A 21429-nucleotide genomic window follows, 5' to 3' on the forward strand; every position below is an offset into this window, starting at 1 on the left:
TAATGTAACTATTGAACTTTAAGGATAAAGAAATAATTTATCAGGTTTTTGGGCAGAAAGGCCAATTACTTCCAAGAAACAGAAATTAGGCTGGCCACAGGGCTCTCCTCATGACCTTGGGGGGCAGAAGACAGCAGAGTACTCCCTTCAAAGATCTAAGGGAAGGGATATTGGATAAGGCCAATGGGTGTCATTCAGGGAGAAAGGCAAGGGCAGACATTTCTCGAAAATGGTGGAATTCAGGGAATACAGTCCTATGACACTTCATGGGGAAAGCTAGATGACTTGACAACAAGTTCCAGCCAATTAAAAAAATTAATCAAATAGAAGAACTCAGGAATGAGGAAACTGTGGTAAAGGATTTAAAGTGGACACCATTTGAAGACATGCATACATTCATACGAACATAGTAAACAGCTTCAGGAAACACATTACTTACTAGAATGTAAATATTGCAAATTGGGGCAAAGATCAGGAGGAAATAAAATATTTTCATGTCAGAGAGTCAACTGATACTGTCTAAAATTTGAAAAAAAAAAAAAAAGATAATTAAAATCAGAATGAGGGTACCTGAGTTGCTCAGTCATTTAAGCATCTTCCTTTGGCTCAGATCAAGATTCAGGTCCTCCAGTGGATCACCCTACACTGGGCTCCCTGTCAGTGGGGAGCCTGCTTCTCCATTTCCTCCTGCCTGGTGCCCCCCCCCGCCCCCCGCCCCCCGCCGCTTGTGCTCTCTCTCACTCTCTGTCAAATAAATAAATAAAATCTTAAAAAAATTTAAAAAGACAGTTAAAAAAAGCACAATGGATATAATACCTTAATGTTTAAAAAAATTTTTCTTCTTAACCTACAGGAAAATTTTAAAGGAATTATCTCTCTTATCTGCAATTTATTTTCTCTTTAACCTCTTTTTTCTTGAAAAAATTCAAATAAAATGAACAAATTTGTAACTATGCCTATTTATCTTTCTAAAAATAGTATTTATAAATAACCATTCATCCATCATTCATCAGTCTTTCTATTGCATTTTTTTGTATGAATGCATTAAGAATTGTCTGGAATAAATATTGATCTAGTTCATGATGGTTTTTTTCTTAATGGTGAGGTTTGGAGTAGGTTTAAAAAAAACCTTTCATTTTTACACATGAAAATGCTCAACATCACTCAACATCAGGGAAATGAAATCAAAACCACAATGAGCTATCACCTTACACTTGTCAGAATGGCTAAAATCAAAAACATAAGAAACAATAAGTGTTGGCAAGGATGTGGAGAGAAAGGAAGCCTTGTGCTCTGATGGTGGGAATGCAAACTGGTGCAGCCATTGTGGAAAACAGTATGGAGGTTCTTCAAAACGTTTAAAATAGAGCTACCCTGTTGGGCCCCAAGAGGCTAAGATGGCGCCCAGTGGCCTTCTCTTCCGGATGGGGAACCCACATGGCCGACCACAAAGGCGCCAAAGTGGCGGTTTCGGTTTCCCATCAGTTTCGTTTCCCCCGAGCCTCCACCCCCTGCAGGGCGTGTCTCTCCCAACTCCCGCCAACACGGCACATCCCCATTGGCCCCCACTTTGCTGACCTCTCTTCCCTTCCCTCACCCCATATAAGCCGCTGCCCTGCTCAATAAAGCGAGATCCTGCTTCGACAGACCTCCCGAGCCTGGTGTCGTTCCATTTTGCGTTCTGGGTTCCCGACACTCGCCATCCCGCTCAGCCCCTAGTGGGGGTCTCCGGCTGGCCTGGCGACGCGCCCCACACTACCCTATGATTCAGCAGTTATACTACTTGGTATTTACTCAAAGCATACAAAAATCCTAATTCAAAAGGATACATGCACCCCTGTGTTCACTGCAGCATTACTTACAATAGCCAAATTATGGAAGCAGCCCAGTGTTTATCAATAGATGAACGGGTAAAGAAGATGTGGTATATAAAATGGAATATTATTCAGCCCTAAAAAGAATGGAATCTTGCCATTTGCAACAACATATAGAGCTAGAGAGTATAATACTAAGTGAAATAAGTAAGTCAGAGAAAGACAAATACCGTATGATTTCACTCATATAACAAAACAAATAATCATGGGAAGAAAAGAGAGCCAGAGAGAGAAACAAACCAAGAAACAGATCTTAACTATAGAGAACAAACCAATGGTTACCAGAAGGGAGGGAGGGATAGCTGAAATAGATAAAGGGATTAAGGGTACAGTTATCATGATGAGCACTGAGCAATGAATAGAATTGAATAACTCTATTGCACACCTGAAACTAATATAACACTGTATGTTAACTATACTGCAATTAAAACTAAAAACTTAGTGAGTAAATAAAACAGTAAAAAAAAAAAAAAGACTTTCACTTTTATACTTTGGGCCTATATTTTTTTAAAGATGTTATTTATTTGTTAGAGAGAGAGAGAGAGAGAGATACAGAACACAAGGAGGGGGAGCACCAAGCAGAAGGAGGAGCAGACTCCCCACTGACCAGGGAGCCCCCTTGAGACTCAATCTCAGGACCTCGGGCTCATGCCCTGACCCAAAGGCAGATGCTCAACCTACTGAGCCACCCAGGCATCCCTAAAAATATTTTTCAATATAAGAGTATAACCCTAAAATTATGTAGTAATTGGACATTAAAAAAACAAAACAAGTAGGAAGATTTTTTTTTTCTTGAGTAGTTTCAGGCAACAGTTATTAACCATATTTTTGTGAAACTCCGGTATTCAGGAACTGTACTGAAGTTTTGAGCAGAAATTTTCCAAAAAATACCAAATTAATGGAAACTTTTCCTCTATTAATTTTTTTCTATTTAAAATATTTTATCAACTATTTCTCATAACTTTGATACCTCCTTCCACCTGTTTATACAACAAGCTAGGCTAAGATGGCATACAATTTTGCCAGAAAATTCTGTGAAGACCTGATCTTTGAAGCCAGACTGCCTGAACTCAACTCCAGGTCTCTCATCTCCTTGTTGAGTGGTCCTAGACTACAGGCCAATGACACAGGAAACTTAAGCTTCTGGACCCTTCATGCAAGGTCCTCACTCAATTTGTTTTCATGGGTTTGAGTTCCTTTTCTTAACGGTAGCCTCTAAAATTGCATACGCATCTGGCACACAAAACCAGATCTGCCTCTGCTTGGTGTAAAGTACTTACCCCCTCTGAATATCAGTTTACTCTTCTGTAAAATGAGGATAATCACGGTATGATAGTATTAACCTCATTGTGAGGAATTATATGAGATAATAGCAAAGCAAGTAGTGTAGGAACACACAGTAAATAACACTCAATAAATGATAGCTATTGTTACGATCACCATCATCATTATTGAATTTATTGTCTTAATTTTAACATGTTATTCATGGTATTCTTCCAAGAACTCCACGATAGGCAGGAGCTCCTCTATCTTTATAAGCCTGAGAGTCCCTGTTTGGAAGGTCCAGCTATTTGGATACAGAGGCTCTGGACCCCCTGTAAGCTTTACAATCCTACTAAATAATGAAGTCTTAAGATGACCTGGGGTGACAGCCTTTGGTTATTATAGGGGAGAATTACTTGGAATCTTCGAGACTGAGATCTATAAAAACACAAATTTTATAGTAGTTTTCCTTTCAGTGCAATAACATTAATAAAATATTTTCTAACTAAATGAATCTAGAGAACATAGACAATGTTTTTTAGGACATGCTCTTTTTGTACCTTAGTTAGAACTATTTTTATAAGATGTTCATGATTCTTAAATGGCAATAGTTATGACTGCTATACTCTGGCCCCAGACATGTATTCCAAATGTGTCCCCTACCCCACCAATGGGTCCATGTCACCTTTAGTTGATAAGTGGAGGCAAGAATGTTTTGAAAGAAATGTTCCATTGTCTTTCATGTAATTAAAGACAGAAAGTTGTGACATTTCAATGCTCTGAGGTAATGTCTCAGGGACACAAAGAGTGACATGGGAATGTATATAGCCATCAGAGGGCAGAAGAAAGCAACCAGAACAAGTTTTAGAGGTAAAATACAAAGATAGAAGTTTGATATGAAGAGACTCCTTTGCTAGTTTAAAAAGTCAACATTTGGGCACCTGGGTGGCTCAGTGGGTTAAAAAGCCTCTGCCGTTGGCTCAGGTCATGATCTCAGAGTGCTGGTATCAAGCCACGCATTGGGCTGTCTGCTCAGCAGGGAGCCTGCTTCCTACACCACCGCCCCCCACCACTGCCTGCCTTTCTGACCACTTGTGATCTCTGTCTGTCAAATAAATAAATAAATAAATAAATAAATAAATAAGTCAACATTTACTAAGCGAAAGAAGTCATTTCGAAAAGGCTAGAAACTCTGTTTCTAACTGTATGACATTTTGGAAAAGGTGAAACTATGGAGACAGTAAGAAGATCAGTGGATGCTAATGTTAGTGCTGGGAGGGAGGGATGAATAGCAAAGAAGAGAGGATTCTGGGGCAGTGAAACTACCCAGCATATACCATAACTGTGGTGGCATATCCTTATCCATATGTCCAAACCCACCATATGTACAACACCAGGGTAAGCCCTATTGTACACTATGGGTTTTGGATAATCACATGTGTCAATGTACGTTCATCAGTTCTAACAAATATGTCACTCTGGTAGGGGATGTGGATAGTAGAAGATGCTGTGTGTATGTGAGGGGCATGACCACACATGTCAGGGGATATATGGGAACTCTCTATAATTTCTGTCCAAGTTTGCTGTGAATCTAAAACTGCTCCTAAAAATAAGGTCTATTAGGGTTTTTCCTCTAAGATCAGGAAAAAGACAAAGGTTTCCAGTTTCAATTTTATTCAACATAGTACTGGAAGTCCTAGCCACACAGTCAGAGAAGATAAAGAAATAAAAGGCATCCATATGGGTAGAGAAGAAGTTCAACTGTCACTATATAGTTAAAAAAAACTATTAAAAGTAATAAATGAACTCAGTAAAGTTACAGGATACAAAATTAATACACAGAAATTGGTTGTGTTTCTATACACTAATAAAGTACAAGAAAGAGAAATTAAGGGAACAATCCCACTTATAATTTTTTTATTATTATCATTTTTTTAAGATTTTTTTTTAATTTATTTACTTGAGAGAGAGACAGTGAGAGAGAGCATGAACGAGGAGACGGTCAGAGAGAGAAGCTGACTCCCCACGGAGCTGGGAGCCAGATGCAGGACTCGATCCCGGGACTCCAGGATCATGACCTTAGCCAAAGGCAGTCGTCCAACCAACTGAGCCAGCCAGGCATCCCAATCCCACTTATAATTATACCAAAAAGGATAAAATGACTGGGAATAAATTAACAAAGGAAATGAAACCCTGGATTCTGAAAAATATAAAATATTGATCAAAAGAAATTGAAGACAACATACATTGAAAGACATTCCACATTCCATGACTGGAAGAATTAATATTGTTAAAATGTCCACACTATCCAAAGCAATCTACAGATTCAATGCAATCCCTAGCAAAATACCAACAGCATTTTTTCACAGAACTATAATAAATAACACTAAAATGTGTCTGAAAACACACACACACACACACAAAAACCCAAATGGTCAAAGTAATCTTGAGAAAGAAGAACAAAGCTAGACGTATCACAAAATTCTGGATTTCAAGATATACTACAAAACTATAGGAATCAAAATAGAACAACATTGGCAGAAAAACAGATGTATAGATCAATAGAAAGAATAGAGCCCAGAAATAAACTCACGATTATATGGTCAATTAACCTACAACAAAGGAGGTAAGAAAATACGAGGGGAAAAAGACAGTCTCTTCAATAAATGGCACTGGGAATACTAAACAGCTCCATATAAAAGAATGAAACTGAACCACTTTCTTTTGCCATACACAAAATAAACATAGAATGGGTTAAAGACCTAAATGTGAGACATGAAACCATAAAACTACTAGAAAAAAGCATACCCATTGATGCCTCTGACATTAGCCATAAAAATATTTTCCTAGCTATGTCTCTTTAGGCAAGGGACACAAAATCAAAAATAAACTATTAGGACACCAAAATAAGTAGCTTTTACACAACAAAAGAAATCATCAACAAAGTGAAAAGGCAACCTACTGAATTGGAGAAGATATTTGCAAATGATATATCTGATAAGGGGTTAATATTCAAATTATTTAAAGAACTTATAGACCTCAACACCAAAATAAAAATAATCCAATTTAAAAACAAGTAGAGGACCCAAATATACATTTTTCCAGAAAAGACATACAGGTGGCCAACAGATACATGAAAATATGCTCAATATCTCTCATCATCAGGGAAATGCAAATCAAAACCACAATGAGACGTCAGCTCTGTCGGAATGGCTAGAATAATAAAAAAAAAAAAGAAATAACAAGTGTTGACAAGGATATGTAGGAAAAAGAATGCTCAGGTACTGTTGGTGGGAATACAAATTGGTACAACAACTATGGAAAACAGTATGGAGTTTCCTCAAGAAATTAAATATAGAAATGCCATATGACCCAGTAATTCCACTACTGGGTATTTTGTCTCCCCAAAAAGAAAACACTAACTCAAAAAGATATATGCTCCCTAATGCATATGTTTATTGCAACATTATTTACAATAACCAGGATATGGAAGCAACCTAAGTGTCATAGATGGATGAATGGATAAAGAAGATGACACACACACACACACAGTGTACTATTACTCAGCCCTAAGAAAGGATGAGATCTTGCCACTTTTGACAGCATGGATGGACCTAGAAGGTATTAAGCTAAATGAAATAAGTCAGATGTAGGAAGAAAATACCGTATAGTTTCACTTATACATGGAATCTAAAAGTAAGACAAACAAATAAATAAAAAGCAGAGTCAGACCCATAATAGTGGAGAACAAACTGATGGTTGCCAAAGGGGAGGGGTAGGGATAGACAAAAATGGGTCAAGAGTAGGAGATAGAGATTTCCAGTTCTGGAGTGAGTAAGTCACAGGATGAAAGGTACAGCAAAGGGAATATAATCTATGATATGTAATAGTGTTGTCAGATGACAGAAGGTGACTACACTTGTGGTGGGCACAGTACAATGTATAAACTTGCTGAATCACTGTGCTGAACATCTGAAACTAATGTTAACATTGTCAACTCTACTCCAATTAAAGGATTAAAAAATACCAAATTCTATTAAAAATTTTTAACCTAATTTTTTAAAAGATTTTTATTTATTTATTTGACAGAGATCACAAGTAGGCAGAGAGAGAGGAGGAAGCAGGCTCCCTGCTGAGCAGAGAGCCCAACATGGGGCTCGATCCCAGGACCCTGGGATCACGACCTGAGCCCAAGGGAGAGGCTTTAACTCACTGAACCACCCAGGCGCCCCCAAAATTTTTAACCTATTTTTAAAAAAATGAATCTTCAGGATCTTGATTCCCTAATTTGTGGGTAATTTGTAAACTTGACTCTTCACTATTTTTAGCAGTCACCAAAATCTGAAGCTTAATTTTGGTCACTCTTTCCCAGGGTCTGCCAAACAGGGACAACTACATTAGTACCATAAAATGTACATAATGCTATTATGTTGTTAAAAAAAATGAAAAGAAAACATACATTAAAAACAAAAAGTGGCAAGTCCTATGAACGGAAACAGAGAAACTTTCACCTTAAAGAGGTGATTAATTTAGCAATTTAAGGAAAACTACACTATGCATTCAGTTTTCACTATTTGTAGACTATGCTTACTGTAACCTGGAAGTAATCCTGATTCATAATATTTAGCAATAGTTACCTTCTTATTCACCTTGGGAGTTTTCTTTACCTAGTCTCCTTCTTTTCACAAGCTTCTTTCCTTAATTTGCCTTAATATATTGATCTATATATTTAGGAGAGCGTAAACGAATTTTTAGTTCTTGAGACAGAGTAGGCTGCAGGTTTTCCTGGATCGCTCTGAAGCGTTCTTAGAGCCCAAATGTTGACTGAAACAGCTCAGTCAGGTAAAAAAATAAAATAAGAAGAAAAAAATTTAAAAATTGCAGGGATGCTTGGGTGGCTCAGTCAATTGAGCACCTGACTCTTGGTTTCGGGTCAGGTCATGCTTTCAGGGTCGTGAGATCAAGTTGAGAATCTGTTTGAGATTCTCTTTCTCCCTTTCCCTCTGTCCCTCCCCGCCACACTTGCACACGTGTATTCTCTCTCTCTCAAATAAATAAATATTTTTAAAAAGAAGCTGTAGAGGAGGTCTGGGTGGTAGGGATTTAGATTAAGATATAAAAACAGCACATACCTCGGGGTGCCTGGGTGGTTCCAGTGGGTTAAAGCCTCGGCTTTTGGCTCAGATCATGATCCCGGGGTCCTGGGATCAAGCCCTGCATTGGGCTCTCCGCTCAGCAGGGAGCCTGCTTCCTCTTCTCTCTGCCTGCCTCTCTGCCTACTTGTGATCTCTATCTGTCAAATAAATAAATAAAATCTTTAAAAACAGCACATACCTCGTAGGGGTATTGCAAGGAAAAGGCATGTGGGTGCTTAACACCCTCCGCCCATTGTAGGTGCTCAGTAAGGCTTCCCCGTTAAAATGATTCATCTGTCAACCTACTCACTCTGCCTGTACTCCTTCCTTCCTTTTCTTTTCTTTCTTTCTTTCTTTCTTTTTTTTTTTTTAAGATTTATTTATTTATTTATTATCAGAGAGAGAGAGAGAATACCAGCAGAGGGGTCGGGTCGAGGGAGGGGGAGAAGCAGACTCCCCACTGAGCAGGGAGCCTGATGGATATGGGACCCAATCCCAGCATCCTAGGATCATGATCTGAGCCAAGTCAGGCACTTAGCCAACAGAACCAGCCAGCGCCAGGCCTGTCTTCCTTAATGATTTAAATTTCCAGGCGCTTGAGTCTTGATGGCCCTGTCAGTCGTGTGGATGGGTTTGCATCAGACAGAGTGACCAGGTGTGTGTGCATAGATGTGCATGTGTGACTGTGAGAGTGTGTATGTGTGTGTGCGTGCACCTGACTGGAGACGGGTGCAGGCATGTCTGATACTTGAACGTGAACTCCGACTTCAAATGGCAAAGAACCTTGTTAAAAAAGACGGCCAGATGTAAATTCTTCTTCTGATAAGGAAGAAGGCTACCGCAGTGCTCCTGTTGCTGGCCTGGACCTGTCATTTCACTTTTCTCCATTCAGAGCCCTTGGGAGGGAAACAAAGAGGGCAAGAGAGAGGCAGAACAGGCATCTTTATAAAAAGGCTCCATATACATGGGTAAAGGAGAGCCTTTCTGTTAGTATGAACCCAGAGTTAATGCAGGCAAAGAGCTGGTGGGAGAGGTGTTATAGGACTGAAAAGCTAGAAGTGAGTTAAAAAGTTGTTTCCCCCTCAGATACATAATGTAGGACCAGGGACAACGCAGCTGGAGAAGGGAAACAAAGTCAAGTAATTTCATTTTTACTATCTTTTCTCCACGTGTTTTAATTAAACCATGTTCTAAGTAATAAAATAAGTTTGAATTCATTTATAGAACATAAACTACCGAGGAAAGGGTAGAGCTATTTAGATGAAAGTTTTGTTGTTGTTGTTGTTTTTTAAGATTTTATTTATTTGACAGCGATCACAAGTAGGCAGAGAGGCAGGCAGAGAGAGAGGGGCAAGCAGGCACCCTGCTGAGCAGAGACTGATGTGGGGCTCCAGGACCCTGGGATCATGACCTGAGCCAAAGGCAGAGGCTTTAACCCACTGAGCCACCCAGATGCCCCAAGATGAACGTTTTAAATATTATGGACTATTGACATTAGGAGGGCTGCATACTCCTCTTTAATATTCATGCTTTAGATTTTTTTTTTATGCTTAAGATTTTTGAAGAATGTTTCATACACCAAGCATTTCTATATTCGAGGACTCTTTTTTTATACGTGTAATTCATGAAAGGCATGTGGCTTTTAAGACTGAGTCATTCTTTGACTCAGTGAGTCAAACTTGTCAGGGAAACTAGCCATTGGAAAACCTAAGTTATCACTGCTCTCCAGATGGCAGCTTGCCTAAAATGTCAGCAGATTACCCAGGAGAAAAGAAGCAGACTTGGAATCTGGCCTTGCAGACTAAAACCTGAAAGGTGCTTGCAAACATCACAGGGTATTTCAAGTCTTGTCGTGACTCACATGTTTCTCTTTTTTCAGGGCTGTAACTATGACCCTCGGTTGAGATCTATATCTATATCTATATATTTATGTATTTATTTTTATTATTATTATTTTTTAAAATTTAAACCTGCCTCCTTTTCAGAAAGGTTTCGAGCTGTCATCGGGTCCAGTGGGGAAATGGTCAGATACTCACGATAAGCTGATGCCCACAAAGGAAAGTCAAGCTCCAGAAAGGAGAAAAACAGAAACTGAGAGGATTCGCCAATGCTGAGGATGTTTGTGTCAGAGGTAGGTGCCCACGGGTTATCAGAATCTTTAGGCCAGGTCCAAGAAATTAATCAGCCGTGGGGAAAGGAGCCAAAGATGAAGTAACTGGACACTGGAAAATACAGGCAGAACAGCACAGTAAGATGTCAGGGTGAGCACACTTCTCAGGGAGGGCGGAGGCAAAGGGTGTCTGATAGGGTTCCCCACAGGTCTCAGTCTCAGCACCAGAGTTCTAGAAAAGAGACCTAGCAACCGTTCTAGAAGGAAAAGATTACTAGGGAGGAAACCAGGGTAGGAAGATGAAGGGTAGGGGCTGGGGAAGAACCAGATCAGTGGCCCAGGAATAGAAAAGGAAATGGAGGCCAGTGGTAGGATACCTCAAATAGTAAGACGGGGTGTGTTATTAGCTCCCTGACTGAATGAATTTCTTTCATATAGACTTCTACTGAACGGAGCCAAGGAACAGCTTTACCGATATGTTTCAGCAACCCACGAGGAACATAAAAGATTCATCTCTAGTCACCCACACAAGTTAAGCCAACATGAACAGTCCATTGGAAAGCAAGCTGAAATGTGACTATTCTGCATTTGCCAGCTGCTAGGGAGCCCTGAAATCCTCCTAACTGAAGGTTATCAAAGAAGCTCCAGAGCTCATTAAGCCCCTGACTTATTTAGCTTAAATTTGGGCTAATCCTTTGGTGAGAAGTCTATGGGGGAAGAGCCTGCCTCTAGAACACTGGCAGCAACAAAGTAGGTGGAAACACCAGGAAGATGTGTGGACAGATGGAGCCTTAGGAATCTGGGTGCAGACAACTATTTCCATTGAAGAGAACAGAAGATTCAAACCCTTCCTCATTTTCCCCAGCTCTGAGCATTTCTTTTCTGAAAAGTTTTCTTCTTTCTTCTAGTTCATAGATCATGTTCAGAAAGCTGTTTTTTGAGGATTAGTGACAGGGAAAGTTCAATTTTAAATATTTTCCCCTATGAATAGCTTTGGGATAGCAATCTGCGTTTGCCTGTTGTTGTCATTCACCTGAGATAGATGTTTGCAAAATGGTCCTAAACCGTGGGACCACAAATACAAAAGTCACTCTAGTAGAAGGTTTTTCTCCACTGGTCCCTTGAAGCCACCCATGTAATACCATTGGAAAGCTGCCACTGGAGGGCATTAGACATCATTTAATTTACTACATGATGACTTTTTGACCTCTGCATTCATATCACCAGGTTACTTACTAGTTTATCCCTATTACCACCATCAAACATTCACTGATCTATTTCCAAGTGAAGGAAATGATGATTGAGCAGCAGATCCAAAGTGATCTTCTAAGGCGCTCATTGTCCCGTTGAAACAAATACATGAAACCTGGGGTAAATTCAAATCAGACTTGCATGCACTCTGAAAAAGCCATGGTGAGACAAGATCAACAATGTTTTCAGGGACAGTATTTTGCAAAAGCAGCTAGGACCTCTTAAGGAGCAAACTCACAGTGCCATACAGGGTTTTTTGCACATTCTGCTGGACAAGTCTCACTGCATCAAGACTAACCATAAGAACCAGCCAACATTTTCATTATTACAAAATATTTGTTGAATAATTAGGATGCAACCAATTTATGCCTTCTTAGAGATCGCTCCATCTGTTTCTCCCCAAATTTATTTCTATGGACCACAAAGCTGTAATCTCTTCTCTAAGCTTACAAATAAAATAATATGTAAATACACAATATAATATGATCAATCATCCATTCATTCAAAGCTTTAAGCAGCCTTGGCCTTTACTGGGTTCAGGACTCAGGACTCCAGCAACTGGGGATGATTTTCACATTACAAAGGGTTCCTTTTAGTGCTTCCCTAGAGGATTTAAATATTTAAGTGTTGCTTTGCAGACCATTAACTCTTGCAGTTGGAAGAGGAAGAAGGGATAAATGTGGATGGTCAGGGGGGAAAAAAGTAGATCTAAACCTGAAATGTCAGAAGCCAGTGCCAACAATAGACCACTGATCCCTGTCACTGATTTATCTCACTCATATAGGATAAAAGTCATCAACGTACATTGTTGACATTCCCTGTTTTGATCTTAACATCAGTTAGGCTTGTAGATAAACTAAAAAACTGAGCATTTAGAGGAATGACCAGATGGAACACGGGATTTTTAGAGCAGGGAAACTACTCTGTATGATACTATAATAGTGGACCCATGTCATTATACATGTATTTAAACCATGGGATGTACACCATAAGGGAACCCTAATGTAAACTATGGACGTGGGTGATAATGGCGTGTCCATGTAGTTCATGGATTTTAACAAACGTGCCTCTCTAGTGGGGGATGTTGACCATGGCAGAGGCTCCACATATTTGGGGAGAGAGTTATATGTGAAATCTGTACCTTCTGCTCAATTTTCCTGCAAAGCCACAAGTGCTCTAAAAAATAAAGCCTACCAAAAGTGTGGGGAGTTTACAATTTGATGGTAAATAACATTTTCAACAATTAAATTCCTATAAAATGTTTGTCGAATTTGTTGCAAAAGATTAATGAGAAGGGGGAGGTATGCCTATAATAGATTTGAGATGGAGCCTCTGTCTTCCTCTCTGCACCGTCATCAAGGCAGGTAGAGGAGATGGGGATGGTACAGGTATTTCAGTCATTAACATACAGTGTAGTATGTGTGTGGTAGGAGTCTGCCTCCCCCCATGTATAGAGAATAGCATGTAAATGACACACGGTATAAATTTTGTGAGTATTTTCTGCAGTCAGCTGGCAGTATACCCCACCTACAAATGTGAACAGTACGAGATGGCAGTAGGGCTATCTAGGATAGGCACCAATGTCTCCATTTTTAGTAAACATTCAGAACGATAACTGCAGACAGAGAAGACTCCTGTCTGTCTCTATGATTTGGCAATCAAGTGTTAGTCCAAGAGACAAGAGACAGAGCAAAGGGAGCCACAATACCAAAATAGAAGTGCTAAGGGGAGTAGGATAATATTTACCAGCAATTTTGTAGACCTAACAGCTGTTCATATCTGTACATTTTGGGACCGCCCAGGCAACCCCTCCCAGTGCCCAAAGTTAGCCAACTTGGAGCATCCCTCTGGTACCTCCAGTGGCCAGGCAGACGGTGGGGAGGGTCTTTGGGGGAGCTGGGGGCTCCTTCTGCCAAGTTCCTCTTCCAAATAAAACGGGCTGCAAGAGGGCTCTGACTGCCACTTGGCACAGTCCGCCCTGCTGGCCCCAGTGGGAGGGTCACTGCTGAGACACCCAGCCCCATCTTATTGTTCAGCGCCGGGAGTTTCCTCCTTTGGCAGAGACCTGGAGCCCTGAGCTGAGCGGGAAGGGGACGGGCTGGGGCAGGACTTTGGGATGTCTATTGCTGCCGCTCCTTCCCCTCTCCGGGAGCTCGGGTTTCCCGGGGTGTGTGCGGATTCTCAATAAAAAGGGAAAAGCACGATCCAAGTTAATTTTCCAGCGCCGAGAGGAAATGCTGTTTCCTGCATCGTACAAAACTGGTGCCAACAAGACTGACACAGGAGCCCATTGTCCCGCTAACAATGCGGTGATGGGGGAAGGACGCCTGAGAAAACAGACCTCGGGCCGCCGTGAGCGTTTGATCTTTCCTCATAAGTGTGTGAGTGTGCCTGTGTGTGTGTGCCTGTGTGGCGTTAGGATGGGCTGGTAGAGCCAGGGCACAGCCCCTTTCCGTCCTGCCGTCGCTCCCCGGGCACGCTCCTGAAGATGCCCGGGGAGACCTGACTCTCTAAAGCGTCCACAAGACACAAGGAAAATGGGAAGGGCAGGAAAACCCAGAAGAAGGCATGGAAATGGAAAGAAAGGAAAGGAAAGGAGAAGGGAACAGACAAGACTCACCCCAAAGTCCCCCCCACCCCATGGGTTCATTACAAATCCTCCATCGGCCCGGGTCCGAGGCAGAATCGAAGGTCTCCCACCCCACCCCCGCCCGGGTGCCAAGCCCGCTCCTCCGCCGACCCGGAGCCGAGGGCGAGCCCACGCGGTGCGAGTGGCCGGGACTGTGGCTGAACTCGCCGGGAGCGCAGCCGCGCGTCGCCGCCGCAGGGAGGGAAGGAGGGAGGCCGAGGGGCAGCGGCTCACGGAGGAGTCCCTCGAGAGCCCAGCCGCCGGGCAGGGCTGACCCGCTGGTGACTCGGCCCAGAGAGCGCCCGGTGCGCCCCGACCCCCGCCTGGCGGCGGTGGCGCCGGGGCCGGGCGGGGACCGGCTGCGGGGGGCGGGGGGATGGGGTGGGGGGTCGCCCCCGCCCCGCACGCGCCGGGACGAGCGTCTGAGTTGGGGGCGCTCGGCGGGGACTTCCGCGGAGCAGGCGGGGGCGCGGGAGCAGCGCGCAGCTGTCCGCCCGGGTTCACCTGGGCGCCCGGGGTCACCGCCTCTGCCTGAGGACACGTTGCCGCGGGCTCCAGGGGACGCGGGTTCATCCCAGCGCCCAAGTGTAACCTCCCCGCCCTTCGCTCGCTCACGTAGTCCCGGGTTTCGGGACGCGGAGTGCTGGCGAGGAGGCCGCTCGCGGCCCCGGCGGGGCCGGGGGATAAACAATCGCACAGGATACACGACACCCTGGACTGTCACAAGTCCCTCGCAGGAAAAGATAAATAACATCTGAGGAGCCGCGGCGCAGCTTCCCCGGCCGAACAGAAACTCGGCGAGAAGTGAGTAAACAACAGAACCGGAGAGAGTTCACCGAGCCTTGGCGGCAGAGAGAATCCGACGCGGTGGCCCCCGCTCCCCCGCCCGGGCTCTCACGAGAGGGGGGTGAGGGCTGAGGAGGGGGGGTCCTTCCAGGGGAAATGAGGGGGGAAACAAAACAAAACAAACCGCACACGGTTCAGACTTTGTCCTTTACACGGACCGACGCTTGTCACGTTCTGGATGCGAAGCCTGTTTCCTGGGCGTTGGAGGAAACCTTTCTGGAGCAGGGGTTGAGATGGAGGGGGTTTTCTGGAAGGGGAGGCTAAGGAAGAATTTCCTGAGGAAGCCACACTCTTCCCAACGTTTGCTGCTTGGGCTCAGAGTTGTCAGGGACCTAAACCACCTTCAGGAATCTGTGGTTCTCTGGGGATTTCTTAATGTTCAAGGAAACCTCCTCACCTATGTAAAGGCTATGCCCCTGGGGGAGGGGGTGGCCCGCGGGGAAAGGTAAGAGGGAACAAAATCCAAACCAGGGAACTGGGGATGCTCCGTGGGGCAGATAAAATATGCACACCTGAAGGGTTTACCTTTCTCCCGAGGGAGTTTGAGTGCCCAAAGCAGTCTTTCCCCTTCTGTGAGGGAGCAAGGCACTTTTCCAGCCTCCTCTCTCCTCCTCTTCTGCAAAAACGCACTTAGTTCCTAGACTGGCAATCTCCCCAGCCCAAGAAGTATCTCGTGGGAGGTGCAACAGCCTCTTGGACACTGCCAAAATTGCACTACACGAGATCTATTACTCTGAAATAAGGCTACAGCCCAAGATGCAATTTCCCCGAGAGGATATCCATTCATTACTCAAGCATGCAGGTGTTATTTACCTGTTCCTGTAAACTGGGCTACTCCAGGAGCGCATTGTGTATTTCATAGTGATGTAGCTTTTCAATAATCCTTATGTCCATGTGAGTAAGTTTAGGTAATTGTTTTGAGATTAGGGAAAATGGATGAGGACTGTGAGGATGTGGTGAGAGTGTGGGCTGGCCTCTTACTAAACACAATTCACAGCAGACTGTGGTCCTCATCCCTCTGAATATTCTGACCGGTCCCTCAGCAGTCACGTACAGACATAGTGTACCCAGATTTCTAGATGTTCTTCAGGCTTTCTCATGCCAGTCATGCGGGCAACATGGGGACATCTGGACTGGATGCTAGTGCAAGTAGGTGAGTTCCTAACTTAGCCAGAGTTCTAGTTCTGATGGTTACACTCACAGAATCCTATGGGAAGCTTTCAGTGTGGTTCACAACCCACTCATCTGCTGTGAGCCTCTCCAGAAACAGCCCCATTTGTCTTTGTATTCACAGTGCCTGCCCAACTGCCTACATTGTGGGTACTCAACCAGTATGCATTGCTGAACAAAGATTTTGTAGGTCTGCTTATTAAATTTGGAGGTGACACAAAGTTGAGATGGTAAACATGATTATAAAATCAGAGTCACCCAAAGCCCTAGCAGATTGGAGTATTAGATGAATCTATAATAAGAACATTTTAAAAAAACATTTATTTATTTGAGCAAAAGCACAAGTTGGGGGGCAGCAGAGGGAGAGAGACAGAGGGAGAAGCAGACTCCCCACTGAGCAGGGAGCACATGTGGGGCTGGAGCACATGTGGGGCTTGATCCCAGGACCTTGAGATCATGACCTGAGCCAAAGGCAGATGCTTCACCAACTGAGCCACCCTGATGCCCCTATAATGAGAACATTTTAGGTCCTTCTCTTGAGTCTCCCAAAATTTAACTCTGCAAATACAGATTGGGGAAGATCAACTAAGTAGCCAGCCTAACAATAATAATGGCTGAGGGAAAGTTCCATGTGGGCATCACAGACCTCTGTCAAAAAAGTGACTGAGGCCCTGGATCAGAATCTACTCCACGTGTCCTAGATGTATGAGTTCTGGGATCGGTACTGAGCTCCTCAATATGGGAAGAGATTAGATATAGCTGTATCTGTTAAAAGGAGGGGGGCAGGATGGAGAAATACTCAAAATCATGTTGGGTGAGGATGGTCAAGAGAACTAGTGAAGTTTAGTCCAGGAGAGAGAAAGGACTTTAGGAGACAGGAGAGCTGCTTTCATATATATATATATATATACATATATATATATATATATATTTTTTTTTTTTAAAGCTTTTATTTATCTATTTGACAGAGAGAGAGGTCACAAATAGGCAGAGAGGCGGGCAGAGAGAGAGGGAGAAGCAGGCTCTCTGCTGAGCAGAGAGCCCCATGTGGGACTGGATCCCAGAACCCTGAGATCATGACCCAAGCCGAAGGCAGAGGTTTAACCCACTGAGCCACCCAGGAATTATGTGGGCCCCCATGCTCCAGTGAACCCTGAGATGAGAGTGATTGTCCACAGTTGGCAGTGTTCCTGATGACTGTACCTTTTAGTTACCCTGCCTCAGGGGGAAATGAGATCCCCAAAACAGAAATGACCAGAGCATAACCTGGATGACCCCTCAACAGGGCCATAGTAAGATGGGATTTAAGCATCCCTTGGGGCTGGGACAGAGAGGGCTTTTAGGATTCCTTCTACCACTAAGCAAATACTATTCTATGTCCATTTCTCATCTGCTAAGGGCTAACTCTGCCTTGCTATAGTTTCTTAAACTTAATGAGATCTTTAAGGCACTTCCATATTACTGTTTCATAAAGAAAAATGTACATGTGGAAACAACCAAACAGTGCATATTTGGGGGCCCTTCAAGATAAAAGATAAAAAAGCTTCAAGATAAAACCATGTATTGCTGATGATATTATGACCATGATTACTACAGGTTTGAAATTAAGATTTTATTTATTTATTTGACCGACAGAGATCACAAGTAGGCAGAGACACAGGCAGAGAGAGTGGAGGAAGCAGGCTCCCTGCTGAGCAGAGAGACCGATGCAGGGCTCAATCCTAGGACCCTGAGATCATGACCTGAGCCAAAGGCACAGGCTTTAACCCACTGAGCCACCCAGGTGCCCCTACAGGTTTGAAATTAAATAAGAGGCCAATATTTGTGAAGAGCTTTGTCTGCCTGGAGAAGATCCAGATCAAGGGGAACTTGTATATATTACTGGTAGGCATGCAAGAAGGTAGAGTCATTTTAGAAAACAATCAGGCAGTTTCTTATTAATTTAGACATATACTCTCTAAATGACTCAGCGATGCCACCCCAGATAATACTCCAAGAACAATGAAAACTTATATCCATACAACGACCCATAGACTAATGTTTGTAGCAGCTTTATTCATAATGCTGAAAACTGGAAACAACCTGAATGCTCATCAGCCAGTGAATGGGCAAATAAATTCCACGCAATGGAATACTACGCAGTAATGAAAAGGAATGAATTGCTGATTTGGGCAACAACGTGGAGAAATCGCAATAGGGTTATGCTAAGTGAAACCCGCCAGACACCAAAGCTACCACACTGTGTGATTTTGTTTATTTGATATTTGGAAAAGGCAGAACTATAGGGACAAAACTCAGATTAGTGGTTGCCAGGGGCTGGGGGAAAGGGGAGGGCCTGTCAACAAAGGGGCACAAGAGAACATCTCCAGGATGATAGAAATATTCTGTATCTTGATTTTGGTGGTGGTTATACAATATACATCGTCAACTCCTGGACCATATACCTGAAAGGATGAACTTTGTTTTATGTAAATTATGCTTCAAGAAAATGGCCTTAGGGGTGCCTGGGTGGCTCAGTGGGTTAAAGCCTCTGCCTTCGGCTCAGGTCATGATCCCAGGGTCCTGGGATCGAGCCTCGCATCGGGCTCTCTGCTCAGCAGGGAGCTTGCTTCCTCTTCTCTCTCTCTGCCTGCCTCTCTGCCTACTTGTGATTTCTGTCTGTCAAATAAACAAATAAAATCTTTAAAAACAAAACAAAAAAAAGAAAATGGCCTTAGTAAAACTCTGCCTGCATTTTATTTTATTTATTTATTTTTAAAGATTTTATTTATTTATTTTACAGAGAGAGATCACAGTAGGAGAGAGGAAGGGAAGCAGGCCCCCTGCTGAGCAGAGAGCCCGATGTGGGACTCGATCCCAGGACCCTGAGATCATGACCTGAGCCGAAGGCAGCGGTTTAACCCACTGAGCCACCCAGGCGCCCCCTGCCTGCATTTTAAATAATTGATAATTAATAATAATTAATAAGTGATTTTTTTTCTGGTGAATTGCATAATATTGGTACACAAGAAATATTTGCAGAATGAATGAATGAATCTGTGTGGAAGTTTTGCTTCTCCACGAAGTCAAAGCTTACAAACATGCTCTGTCTTCTGTCTGAGGGACCCGCCTTTTCCACCATCCCTCATGACACGGAGGTTGTGTGGGAGGACATCCTTTTTCTGGGAAAAGGCATCACCCTGATCATCAAGTCAGTTTTCTGAGGAAGTCTTATTCATCTGGAATTGGGAACTTCATCCAGGAAATACCCAGCAGACATGTGGATGAGACATGTGGATGTTGTCTGGGGGTCTGCAGTGGCAAGGCCTGGCTGGGGACACGCAGGCAGGAGAAATTCCCATCCTAGAGGAACAGGGCATTCTAAATGAAAAGTGTCACTCCACAGGATCGATATCACTTTCCAGGTTTCTAATCTAACAGTTGTCTTTGGAAATTGATTATAAAACAAAGAGGTTTTAAGACCTCTTTAAGTAATATATTATTACTAATTACTCTAAGAGTATAGCTGGGTTTTAGGAAGATATGAATATATACTATTTTGAATTTATAGAACTGTTACTTTATTTTTATTATGTTACTTTTCCCCCCACGACTATCATAGAAAATTTTTTTTTTTAAGATTTTGTTTATTTATCCGACAAAGATCACAAGTAGGCAGAGAGGCAGGCAGAGAGAGTGGAGGAAGCAGGCTCCCCTTGGAGCAGAGAGCCCGATGGAGGGCTGGATCCCAGGACCCTGGGATCATGACCTGAACCGAAAGCAGAGGCTTTAACCCACTGAGCCACCCAGGCGCCCCGCATAGAAATTAAAAAAAAAATCATTTAAACCATTTTAAGTGTACAGTTCAGTAGTGTTAAGTACATTCACATGGTTATGCAACTAATCTCCAGAACTCAGTTCATCTTGCAAAACTAAAACTCCATCTTCATTAAGCAACTCCCCATTCCTCTCTTGCCCCAGCCCCTGGCAACCACCATCCCACTTTCTGTCTCTATGAATTTGACTCTTGCAGATACCTCATATAAGTGGGATTATGCAATATTTGTTTTTTTGCAGCTGGTTCATTCCACTGAGCATAATGTCCTCAAGGTTCACCCATGTTATGGCATGTGTCAGAATTTCCTTAACTTTTAAGGCTCAATAATATTTAACTGTTTGTATCTGCCGCATTTTCTTTTTTTGAGAGAGAGAGAGAGAAACAGAGCATGCACACAAGCGATCATGGGGGGAGGTGGTGAGGGGCAGAGGGAGAGAGAGAAGAGAGAACTTTTTTTTTTTAATTTATTTGTCAGACAGAGAGAGCATGCACAAGCAGGCAGAGTAGCAGGCTGAGGCAGATGGAGAAGCAGGCTCCCTGCCCAGCAAAGAGCCCGATGCGGGACTCGATCCCAGGACACTGGGTCATGACCTGAGCCAAAGGCAGCTGCTTAACCAACTGAGCCACCCAGGCATCCCGAGGAGAGAGAATCTTTTTTTTTTTTTTTTTTAATTTACTTGACAGACAGAGATCACAAGTAGGCAGAGAGGTAGGCAGAGAGAGAGAGGAAGGAAAGCAGGCTCCCTGCTGAGCAGAGAGCCCGATGCGGGGCTGATCCCAGGACCCTGGGATCATGACCTGAGCCGAAAGCAGAGGCTTTAACCCACTGAGCCACCCAGGAGCCCCAGGAGAGAGAATCTCTCTCACAGGGCTTGGTCCTAGGAGCCTGAGATCATGACCTGAGCCGAAATCACAAGAGTCAGACGCGTAACTGACTGAGCCACCCAGAAGCCTCTATACCACACTTTTTTTTTATACATTTGTCCATCAGTGGACATTTGGGTTGCTTCTACTTTTTGGCTATTGTGAATGCTACTGCTATAAATATCCTTGTATAAATACCACTTTAGGGCCCTATTTCCAATTATTTGAGATATACATATTTATCCAGATATCCAGAAGTGGACCGGTTCGAGCATATGGTAATACTATTTCTAATTATTTGACAGACTCTTATTTGCACAGTATTTTCACCGTTTTACATTCCCAGCGAGAGTGCACAAGAGTTTCTATTTCTCCATGTCCCTCCCAAAACTTGCTATTTTCATTTGTTGTTGTTGTTTAATCGTAATCATCTGATTGGGTTTGAGGTGGTGTCTTATGGGGGTTTTGAT

At 43.1% G+C, this 21429-nt stretch overlaps 1 long non-coding RNA gene across 2 annotated transcripts in view; it reads left to right on the forward strand.

Annotated features, from left to right (window-relative positions):
• The first annotated feature begins 14663 nt into the window (after positions 1 to 14663).
• The window catches only part of LOC106003933, a 51697-nt gene continuing 44931 nt past the window's right edge, over positions 14664 to 21429 (forward strand). For both annotated transcript variants that reach the window (XR_006603568.1, XR_001176700.2), the window contains exon 1: positions 14664 to 15066. This is a non-coding gene — a long non-coding RNA (uncharacterized LOC106003933). The remainder of the gene's footprint in view (positions 15067 to 21429) is intronic.

The sequence above is a fragment of the Mustela putorius genome, unplaced genomic scaffold, assembly GCF_011764305.1.
Source record: "Mustela putorius furo isolate JIRA1106 unplaced genomic scaffold, ASM1176430v1.1 tig00003942_pilon_pilon_pilon, whole genome shotgun sequence".
In the NCBI taxonomy this organism is placed as follows: Eukaryota; Metazoa; Chordata; class Mammalia; order Carnivora; family Mustelidae; genus Mustela; species Mustela putorius.